Here is a 12,205-nt window from a genome sequence, read left to right as displayed (position 1 = left end):
CAAGGCCCTTGGGCCTCTTGTAATTATTATTTTTGTAAGTCAAAATGTAAACTTTAAAGGTGATTGGAAATACCATAAATGTTTATCAATATGGAATTTTTCGAATTGAAAAAAAAAATGTCTTAGGTACATTCATAGAGTGACATGATTTTTATCCAAAATACAGCCAGAATGCAGGATTATACATCTCTGTTTTCAACATTTCCCGAGGAAAGCCCCCTGAACCCCCGTCAGCAGTAGGTAGAAACCCCTCCCGCACCTACCCCCTAATCGCTTCACAACTCGGCCACCAGCCTTCATCTGTTGGAGAAATTATACATGAACAAGGCAAGTAGAAATTAGAAATGGCTAGGCCTGCTCACAACTATGGTTTTAAAGTTAGTATGAGTCAATGCCTGAAAAATTATAAATTTCACTTTAACATCTTATCTTTGAATACCGTAAAGATCAATTAAATATTGATCAATTCTAGATTTCTTACAGCTTATTTGAAGTTTTAACAGATATACATGGATGTTTTAGAGTAGTTATTATAAGTGTTTGAATATATTTTTTTTAATCGAGGGAATTATTTTATTGAATTAAATTTTGTAGGATGAGGGCCCCAAACTTTCGTAGATATGCCAATGGCAAGCTAATTTATCAGATACACCAGCAACAGTTTCTATTGCTAGAGAGAACAAGGCAAGGGGGTACTGGGGGAAGCCAAAAACAGATGAACATGTGAGAGCCCTTGCTTTAAGAAGAATTCGCCAACAGCATGGTGTAACCAGTAATGAAGTTGATATACTGGGGCAACATGAACTTCAATTTGGGACATACAGAGGCCAAACTTTTCGGTGGGTACTGGAAAATTGTCTTGGGTATGCAGGGTGGCTTGTTATGAAAATGGAAAAGGAGGCAGAATCCAACATGGATAAAACTAAAGAGAATAAGGACCAGACCATCAACAAGGAAAAATTTCAAAAGTACATGTTGCATTTTGCTGAGGGAAGAGAGGCAGTCAATATGAAAAAGGAGACACATTCATCTGTCATGCAGACTTCTTCCTCTCAACCATCATCTGTTGGGAAGTCTCTGGCTTTAAGCAGCCATTTGACCCATGAAGCACTGCAGCATAAGGCCAAGAGACTACTTTCACCTAAGAAAGTTCAGCCTAGTAAGAATATTTTATAAATACATGTACTTTCACTTACAGTTTCTAATTAATTCAGTTGTAGAATATTGAACAGGTATATACAGGGTTCGAAATTAACTTTTTTTTAGCACAAGTCCGCACGGACTAGTGACTTCTAGCTTCCACTAGTCCGCCCACTAGTATGTAAAAAGAATAACATATATCTTAAAATTTTATCAATTAATTCAATGAAATATGTGTCCAGTTGAAAGCATATGGTGAAGGAAAGATGGTTTTCAACTTCCAGTAAAAAAGTAAAAAAACAATTCCTTAACCTCCCAAATCACATACACAATGACAAACATGTGAAATAATACAATATATTTTGTTTTTCTTGCAGCGGTGAAGATAAAAAGAAAAAACCAGCATATCGTCCATTTTATGTAAAACTTGGAGAAATAAGATCTCTCACAGGAGAAAATGTTCCAGTGATAGCATTAACAGCAACAGCTACCATTGAAACAAAGGATCACATCTTTAAAAGTTTATCAATGAAAAAAGTTGAAGAAATAATTGTCAGTCCAAACAAGCTGAATATTACCTATTGGTGCATCAAGTTACAGCACAGTAGCATTAGGAAAACATTTTAAATGGCTTGTTGAAGAGCTCAAAGCAAACAAAGAAGTGTATAGATATATATCTTTTTTAACAGTCAATTTACAGTGTCATGTTGCACGAAGATGACCAACAGTTCACATTCATATTTCCAATGCAATAAAAACAATGTGACGAATTTGAAGTCAAGAAGAAAGAAAATGAAGAATGTTTCATTAGCTACAACAAATACAATCTTGCATTTAAAACAAGTAGTTTTTACATGTCATTGCATGCACCCTATATTATTGTTCAAGATACCCATAGGAACAATAAACCAGAAGTCTCTGTCGAGACTGAAGCTCTACTGGTTTGTGAACTTAAAGCCAAGGAGGAGAAGAGTACTTAAGCAGCTGGGATTTGAAACTTTATAAACAGCATTAAATAGAATAATGATCGTTGACAAAGTCTCTTTATGTTCTTAGTGTAGTCTACTTGTGTGCCAAGTTATGCTGAAATCAGACCAAAACTGTAGGAGGAGTAGCATTTTGAAACAATTTAACAGACATTTCTTTTTTTTTGGTAACCACGGCAACACCGTTCATCAAAATTAAAATTCGATACACAGAATTATGTATCTTAGTGTATTCTACTTATGTGCCAAATTATATTGAAATCGGAACAAAACTGTAGGAGGAGTAGCATTTTGAAACAATTTTACAGATATTTCTATTTTGAGTAACCACGGCAACACCGTTCATTGAAATCAAAAACCGATATACAGAATTATGTATCTTAGTGTAGTCTACTTGTGTGCCAAGTTATACTGAAATCAGACCAAAACTGTAGGAGGAATAGCGTTTTGAGAGAATTTCACAGAAAATTCTATTTTTAGTAACTACGGCAACACCCTTCATCGAAATCAAAAACCAATAAACAGAATTATGTATATTAGTGTATTCTACTTGTTTGATATTGGTAGGTGCATTATTTTAATTTAAACTTTTTTTTAGCCTACCCGAGCCTTCACAAGTGATCACATTTTGTCCGTCGTCCGTCCGTCTGTAAACTTTCACATTATTCCTTCTTCTCAAAAACCATTTGAACAAATTTAACCAAACTTGATACAAAGCATCCTTGGGTGAAGGGGAGTTTAAATTGTGTGGAGGGCCAAGTGCCTTTCCAGGGGGAGATGATCAAGAAAAGACAAAAATTGGATGAGGTCATTAGAAAAAAAAACCACTGGACCAGGAAAGCTTAACCTTATGTGGAAGCATCCTTGGGTAGTGTAGATTCTAAAACATTTAAATCCTGTAAGGGGAAGGTTTAAAGGGCACGATAGGTATAGGAAGAGGGGAAATCTCCGAAAGAAGTGCATCATCCAAGTTACTCTGGTGAGTGTTGTGGCCTATGGGGCTTTTGCTTTGTTTTTTTATATTGAGATAAAGCCTGGAGTTCGAATATCTATGTATTAATAAAGGTAAGTTTAGTCAAGGTCTGAAACTTGTATGAAAGTATTCTGGGGAATGCAGAGTTTAAATTTTCAAAATCATAACCCCCGTGCTAGGGTAAGATGTGGTCACAATAGAATATACAATTTTATTTTGAAATGTATAAGTAAAATAGATAACAATTTTCTTCAAGAACTAATGAGCTAAAAAGCTGAATCTTATGTGAAAGCATCCTAGTGTAGTGTAGATTCTAAATTGTTCATGACCCCCAGTGTGTATTGTAGGGTTACAGTAAGGTATCTAAATTTGAAATTGAAATACATTAGAACATTTTTATTTATTTTTTCTTCAGACCACAGGGCAAGAAAAGCTGAAACCTATGTGGAGGCATCCTTGGGTAGTGTAAAAGCTATATTGTTTATTTCATGACCTCCGGGGTTATGGTTGGATCACAATAGGGAATCATAGTTTTACATAGAAATATACAGGAAAGATCTTTGAAAATCGTATTAAGAACCACAGGGCTATGAAAACTGAAACGTTAATGCGAAACAGTCATGAGCGGGTTATTAGTCCTATCATATCTCTTAAATCGCAATCCTAATACCACAAAAATGCCTTTTTACTGCAGACTGTTAAAGCCATTACATTCACATGAAAAAAAAGAAATACCGGTAAATCAATTCTGCAATTGTTTTTTTGTGTTGGCCAACTTAATGTTGTGTTTTTTCTCACTGTCGCATGTGTGCATTGTATGACTAATTTTCTGGTGTGATTACCCATGCTTAATGCGTTTGAAAGAAAAATACTCTGATGAAGTCCATACAAAGGAGAAATAAGTGTCATGACAGATTACGGGAGAGACATTTATGGTAATGAGAGATTTTAATTTGACTTTTGTGGGGTATCGTCATCATGGTCATATGAGCTTTAATAACTCATGAATTATGAAACAAAATCAAATAGGATTTCGGATATATCTTTTTGAAAGACGGTTTTAAATGTTAGATAAGAAAAATGAAAACTATCAACAAAAACAAGCATTCTGAGAGTATTGCATAAGCAATACATGTCCCCTACCGGGTTCCCCTTTTTCTTCAGGATGTCATTTTTTAATATGCAAAAGTCATGTCCAAGGTTAAACTGAAAGATTTTCAAGTTGTAAATGCCTTAAATCTAATAAAATAATAAACATTAAGACGAAAATTCAACTCATTTATCCATCGTCTTTTCCTCGCTTCATATTTTTGTCGACAATCGGAAGTTGGCGCAGTTCGAACCCGATCTTAATTAAGCGATTATGAAAAATATTCAGAATGCCATAATTCTGTCAAAAATCAATGAAGCGAAATGAAATTCAAACTTGATCTGTAACTCATTAAGATACACTCACGTACCAAAATTCAGCTCAATATCTGCAAGCGTTTAGAAAAAAAGTGCGGAAAACCAAGTGGAAATGAAAAATATTCAAAATGCCATAATTCTGTCAAAAATCAATGAAGCGAAACGAAATTCAAACTTGATCTGTAACTCATTACGATACACTTACGTACCAAAATTCAGCTCAATACCTGCAAGCATTTAGAAAAAAAGTGCGGAAAACCAAGTGGAAATGAAAAATATTCAAAATGCCATAATTCTGTCAAAAATCAATGAAGCGAAACGAAATTCAAACGTGATCTGTAACTCATTAAGATACACTCACGTACCAAAATTCAGCTCAATAGCTGCAAGCGTTTAGAAAAAAAGTGCGGAAAACCAAGTGGGACAGACTGACGGGGACGGACAGACGGACGGACGGACGGACGCAGAGGAAACCTATAGTCCCCCCCCCCCCCGGTTTCACCGGTAGGGGACTAATAAATTTAATTAATATCAAAAGTTTACCTTTCAGTATACTTAGAGAGAGTAAAATCAATATTTGCAAAGAATAATAATTTTAAATACAATTTTTTTCTTCTCAAAGTGGTTTGCTTACTATATAAATGTGACATCCATTTTCTTTGACAGACAATTTGATTTGCTGTGAACAATTGGTGAGATTACTTACTTCCTTAATGACTCCACAAATTGACACACGCTTCCCGTCCTCCTTTTCCAGTGCCTCAGCAGAGGTTGTCACTGGAGGGGCCGAAAAATTTCGGACCTTCTCCTCCCATTTGTTCATGAGGACTCCTTTGTCACCCTCTGGAAATTTCCTAAGCTGCAAACAAAATGTGTTTTTGAAAAACTTTACAACCAGCGTAAAAAGAGTTTGAAAAATCTTATTTTAGCATATCACAGGGATAAATCTATGTTTTTGGGAAACTACCCTTTCTGAAGAAATTGGGAAAAACAGGCAGGGTTTCGAAAAAACTTGAGTGAGTGCAGGGAAAGCCCTGCTTTGTGGACTATATCAGCATTTTTATGATAATTTAAAAAAACTCTATCGTTTATAAGAAATTCTAAAACAATTTCTTAACTACTGGGCCAAGAAAGATGACTCATATGGTATCATCCTCAGGTAGTGTAGATTCAAGGTTTTTCAAATCATTACCCCAAGGGGTTGGGTGGGGCCTATATGGCCTGTAGTTTTACGTAGGAATATATACTTTGGAAAAACTTTTTCTCAAAAACAATAGAGACAGGAAATATAAAACTCAAGTGAAATCATGCTCAGCAGGGTTCGAAATTAACTCATGTCCGTAAGTCCGAGACTGGTAAAAATTGTGTCGGACTAGCAGATTTTGTAAAGTACTAGTCCGTACGGACTAGTGCAAATCCAGATATGTCTTGAATCAAGTTCAAATTTTATTAATTTTATTTCTTAGAAATTTGAAAATAAACGAGAAACGCAAGTGCGATATAGCGTTTTCTACATTGTGATCAATAGACAAAAATGTGACCATGAAGAGATTTCTGAAAGTTGAAAACCTTCTTTCTTTCACCACATGCTTCCAACTGATGTGTGGACACATATTTCATTGAATTAATTGATAAAATTTTAAGGTTTGTATTATTCTTTTTACATAATATACGGCAGACTAGTGGAATAGGTTGCAGACTAGTGGAAGCTAGAAGTCACTAGTCTGTGTTGACTAGTGCTAAAAAAAGTTAATTTCGAACCCTGATTAGGGTTCATCAACTATTCCATTCCAATATATAAGAGCTGTTTAGAGCAGATTTTATATGTATGCTTTGGGACTGCTTTTTCCTCATGATTTATTATTTTTTAAAATGTTTTTGTAATTGGTTATGTGTTTTGTAGGGTTTCCAGTTAGAACATTTATAAAAAAGATTTACAAATTGTGGACAGGTACTCACTACGGTCCCTCTCTTGATTTGGTGAATGAAGTTTGTCGTAATGACTGCCTATGATGGCACTTTAAATATATCCCCCCTTTACCTTGAGAAGGCAACATCAGATGACTTCCCGTCCTCAGGTTCATCAGAGGTGTTAAGGTTCGGGAAAAGGATGATCCAGTGTGTGCTGTATACTTCCTCTCCTCCACTTCCTCCAAAACTAAAAAGAACTAAAACTGGGATTTCTGAAAAAAATTTCCTGTCTCTATTGTTTTTGAGAAAAAGAGATTTGGAAAAGGTATAGCAAGCATTTATTAATCATTATAAACCTCAAATTCTTTATATTGAAAAAGATGGGGGATTTTCTGAATTTTAATTCATATTTCATTTAATACTATTAAAGGTATACTAAATTTAAAATCTCTATGATTTACAAAAGTCCTACAAAAACTGAAAATGTTTGCCTATTAAAGAGCATACACACTCTAAAAAGAACAAAAACAACCATTTTCTAAAAGTAGATGTACATTTTTAGCTCTTCTGAGCCAAAGGCTCAAAGAGCTAATGCTATGGCCATTTGTGCGGTGTGCGTTAACTTTTTAGAATATGGGCCATAACTCAAGAACCCCTTGGCCAATCAGTGCCAAATTTGTCACAGGGTATCCTTGGCCCAAGGGCTACCATTTATACTAAAATAAGGGTTGGGACCCTAAAACAAGGGGAGATAATCAGGAAAACAAAACCAAAAGTACTGGTTGCTAAAAAATCTTCTTCTCCAGAACCACCAGGCAGATTTTCACCAAACTTACATACAAGGATTAGGATATGTTGAAGATTAAAAATTGTTCAAGGCATGACCCTGGGGCAAAGGGCGTGGTCTCAAGGTCACTTCAAAGTTGACCTAAATTTACAATTAATAAAAACGTGTATATTTTCTTTACTATAAGGACTAGGATCATCAAATCTTGTAAGTTGATGCATCTTACGACTTCACATCATGTTAACTCAAAAGTAGGTCACGGTGACCTACTTTTTAAATTTTGCGGGGATTTGTTTTCAAATTGATTTGAAGGCATATTTTGGACTCTTTAAGGCCTATGATCATCAAACTTTGTCAGTTGATGCATCTTGGGTCCTCAAACACTGTAAACTTAAAAGTAGGTCACTGTGACCTACTTTTTGAACTTTATGACTTATCCTTTTAAAAACATTAAATCCCATTATTTCAGACACTGTGAGGTTTAGAATCATCAAATATTGTACTTTGATGCATCTTGGGACTTTTAAACATAATTATGAAAAAGTAGGTCACTGTGACCTACTTTTTGAATTTTGCTGACTTTTCAATTTTGTTTTCAAATTGTTTAAATCGCATATTGTGATTACCTTCAGACCTACAATCATCAAACTTGGTCAGTAAATGCATCTTGGGTCTTTGAAAAATGTCGGCCAAAATATAGGTCACGGTGACCTACCTTCGACATTTTATGGCTATATTTAAGTATCTTAGGTATTTATTGGCTTAGAATCTTCAAACTTTGTGAGTCGATGCATATTTGGTTTTCGGAGAGTGACGACCAAAATGTAGGTCACGGTGACCTACTTTTGACATTTTATGGCTTTATTTAAGTATATCCAGTACTAATAGGCTTAGAATGATCAAACTTTGTGAGTTGATGCATCTTGGGTTTTCGGAGAGTTACGACCAAAAAGTAGGTCATGATGACCTACTTTTGACCTTTTGTGACTAAAATTAAGTATCTCTGGTACTTATTGACCTAAAATGATCAAACTTTGTCAGTTGATGCATCTTGGGTTTTCAGAGATTGTCGACCAAAAATTAGGTCACAGTGACCTACTTTTGACATTTTATGGCTATATTTAAGTATCTCAGGCACTTATTGGCTAAGAATCATCAAACTTTGTCAGTTGAGGCATCTTGGGTTTTCGGAGAATGTCGACCAAAAAGTAGGTCACGGTGACCTACTTTTGATTATCTCAGGTATGTATTAGCTTAGAATCATCAAACTTTGTCAGTTTAGGCACCTTGGGTTTTCGGAGAATGTCGACCAAAAAGTAGGTCACTGTGACCTACTTTTGACATTTTATGGATATATTTAATTATATATGGTACTTATTGGTTCGGAATTATCAAACTTTGTCAGTTGAGGCATCTTAGGGTTTCATTGAATGTCCAACAAGAAGTAGGTCACGGTGACCTAATTTTTAATATCTCGAGTACTTATTGGCTTAGAATCTTCAAATTTTGTCAGTTTAGGCATTTTTGGTTTTTGAATAACATCGACCAAAAAGTAGGTCACTGTGACCTACTTTTGACATTTGTTGGCTATATTTAATTATCTCTAGTACTAATTGGCTTAGAATCGTCAAACTTTGTAAGATGATGCATCTTGGATTTTCAGAGAATATTGACCAAAAAGTAAGTCATGGTGACCTACTTTTGAATATCTAAGGTACTTATTTACATGTAATTAGAATCATCAGTCTTTGTCAATTTATGTATCTTGAGTCCTCAGCAAATTTCAATCAAAAGGTAGGTCACCGTGACCTACTTATGGTATTTTATTATTATATTATATCTTTAGTCTTAACTGGCTAAATATTATCAAAATTTGTAAGTTGATGCATTTTGGGTCTTATGATACTAATAGAGTTGGAGGCTTCTAATAGAAGTGATACATTGTACAATTTATCAGAAGAGCGATTCAAGGCCCTTGGGCCTCTTGTTTGATTTACAATAATATGGAGTGAAGACCCATTCACCGTTAAAGTACTTGTAAAGTATTTGCATCTTTCTGAGATTACTTTTAAGTCCATTAAGTCAAGGGTCAAAATGAAATGCCGAAGGCTCAAGTAAGCTTTTCTGATCAGATTTTGTCTAGCGTCCGTTAAACTTTTCACATTTTTCACTTCTTCTCAAGAACTGCTTGGCCAATTTCAACCAAACTTGCCATGAAGCATCCTTGGGTAAATGAGATTCAATTTTATTCAAATGAAGGGCAAAGTCCTAATTCTAGGGGAGATAATTGGAAATTGAAAATTTGGTGTCATATTTTAAAAATTTTCTTCTTAAGAACCAGTATGTCAGGAAAAATGAAACTCATGGAGGAACATCTACTTTATACACAACAATTCCGCACGACAAATTAAAATCCAGGCTTTTTGATATCATTGACAGCTGCTTCTTCAACAAAAATGGAACTCGTAAGTTTACTTACCTCGTCATTGGTCATTTGAAAAATTATTTTGTTAAAACAAATTCTGATTGTACACATAAGTACTCTGAAGTTGACATCAAGAAGATACTTAAGTTTCTGATTGACAATATCTATGTGGTTTTTGGAGACCAGGTATTCCAACAATCTATTGGAATTCCCATGGGTACAAATTGCGCTCCGTTATTAGCAGACTTATTTTTATATTCATATGAAGCAGAATTTATGCAAAATCTTTTGCGTGAAAAGAAAAAAACACTTGCTGTGGCCTTCAACTCGACATTTAGATATATCGACGACGTATTGTCAATTAATAATGATAATTTCCATTCCTACGTCGACACGATATATCCTGGTGAGCTTGAGATAAAAGATACCACAGAGTCCAACACATCTGCTTCATACTTGGATATTTTACTTGAAAAAGACACAAATGGTAATCTAACAACCAAGCTATATGATAAACGTGATGACTTTAACTTTTCTATCGTCAACTTCCCTTACTTATGCAGCAATATACCTTCATCACCTGCATACGGAGTATTTATATCTCAGTTGATTCGATACGCAAGAGCATGCTCTACGTATGAACAATTTCTTAAACGAGGTAAATTATTGACAAGCAAGTTGATGAAACAAGAATATCAACAGTCTCGTTTAAAGTCATCATTTCGTAAATTCTATGGTCGATACAATGACCTTGTCAGCAAATACAATTTATCATTGAATGAAATGCTGACTGACGTTTTTCATACCAATTGTTAGTCCATTATTTATACACTGAATTGACTACGGATTTTTTCCGTTATTTCCTGATTATGACAATGAGCACACGGCGGGTGTGACCGGTCAGCAGGGGATGCTCACTCCTCCATGGCACCTGATCCCACCTCTGATGTTTCGGAGGTCCGTGTTTGCTCTGCTCTTGTTTTGTATATTTGTTTAATGGACGTTGAGATTGAATACTGTTCGTTATTTCCATATCCTTCTTTCTATGCATATAGTTATATCCATGTAATGTTAGAGCATGCTGAGGATGTACCTTGTATTCAAGGTGTGCATGAGCTCTCTCCGTCATTTGGTTAGGTGTTGACATGATTGAAAACTGACCAAAAAATGACAAAAGGTGCTTATATTTATACCCTTTCTTTCTGGAAAATAACAGACCTTTCTGGAAAAAACTTGATTTAGAATTTACCTGAATTTTTTTTTACCTGAGACTAGAATTAGGGCCCATCAACAAAGAAGATTTTGGAATCCTAACGACGACCTTAGATGGGATCATTAACATCTTTAGAGCCTTCAAGGAAGAAGTCACATACGCATTTGGTGCCATGGGAGGAAAACTGGCTAAGCTGGAAGTCAAAATAAGTCAATTTGAGGACAAGATGAAATCAAGTACCAAACCAAAGGACCATGAAAAACCTAAAGGTCCGAAGAAAAGTAAGGAAACCAACCCTTGCTTTATGGGTCATTGAGCTCCAGACTGTCTCAGAAAAGAAGGAGATTTTTGTTTTAAATGCCATCAACCCGGACACTGGGCAAATGAATGCCTATACAAAGATGACGACCAGGAATTTCTGAGAGAGGTCGAGAAAACTGAAAAAAAGAGAAGTGAAAATACAGACAGTCATAACCCTCAGAAAAAGTTGCATGGGACAGCTGTTGCAACCATACATGAAAACCCAGGACCCAGTCAAACCAAGGAAAACAAACCACACACTGTGACCCAGGTAAATAAACCAAAGAAGAGAGTCGAGCCGCCTAAGAAGAAGAAAAGCTTAAAATTGCAGAAAAAAGTGAAAAATTAATGGAAATTTAAAATTTATATTCACAGTGTATTTTGTTTTATTATTGTTGCTGTTGTTGTTTTTATTAATAAATGCAGAAAACACAACATCTGTGTTATGTTATGATTTAATTAAAAAAAAAAATCAGCTGATTGTCAGCTCTGTATAGGTGTGTGTGATATAGAAAGAGACAAACAGTTTGTGATTTGTATCGCTGACACGTGTATGACGTCATACTACACTGGATGCTGAAAGTAGGACAGTCAATGTTTACATCAGTCAGCTGATTGTCATCAAATGAGTGTTGTACCGCAGAAGTTTTTTTTTCACAATCGCATTCTCATAGTATGGTTTTTCCCCATATACTGCCAAGTTTATGACGTCATAATGCATATGAGCTCCATGCACTGCCTCTGCATCGGCACACATTCTAGATCCTTCTCGATCATTCTTATGGACTTAGCAGTTTTTAGTGAAAAAAGTGCACTCATTTGACCCCCATCCAGACCGTTTATACTACTTTCGTCCCAAAGCAGAATTGATTTTTTATGTTTTAAATGCATTTTGTCATTTTATTTTGAATATTGTTTAACACATTCTTTAAGTCCGTCGAATGGGACGTTAAACAGTGCTGCGTGTCAAGAAAAACAATCCCCTGGGCACACAAACGATAGTTTCTCCGGTTTTCGGAAAAGAGTAGGCTCACTGGGGGCCGCAAGAAAAACCAAAAAATTC

General features: G+C 35.3%; 1 long non-coding RNA gene and 1 pseudogene across 1 annotated transcript; both read left to right on the top strand.

The window, feature by feature from the left end:
* Positions 1-595: 595 nt before the first annotated feature.
* Positions 596-2,120, top strand: LOC134236508 (uncharacterized; annotated as a pseudogene).
* Positions 2,121-3,488: 1,368 nt separating this feature from the next.
* On the top strand, positions 3,489-6,565 carry LOC134236509 (uncharacterized). Its single transcript, XR_009985625.1, has 3 exons — positions 3,489-3,559; positions 5,173-6,150; positions 6,410-6,565. It is a non-coding gene; the product is annotated as an uncharacterized LOC134236509 (long non-coding RNA).
* The last annotated feature ends 5,640 nt before the right edge of the window (positions 6,566-12,205 follow it).

Source organism: Saccostrea cucullata, unplaced genomic scaffold (genome assembly GCF_032062105.1).
Source record: "Saccostrea cucullata isolate Sc308-1 unplaced genomic scaffold, CSIRO_AGI_Scuc_v1 ctg3518, whole genome shotgun sequence".
Classification (NCBI taxonomy): domain Eukaryota; kingdom Metazoa; phylum Mollusca; class Bivalvia; order Ostreida; family Ostreidae; genus Saccostrea; species Saccostrea cuccullata.
Note: the sequence above shows the minus strand (reverse complement) of the source record. Positions and strands in the feature narration are given on the sequence as shown.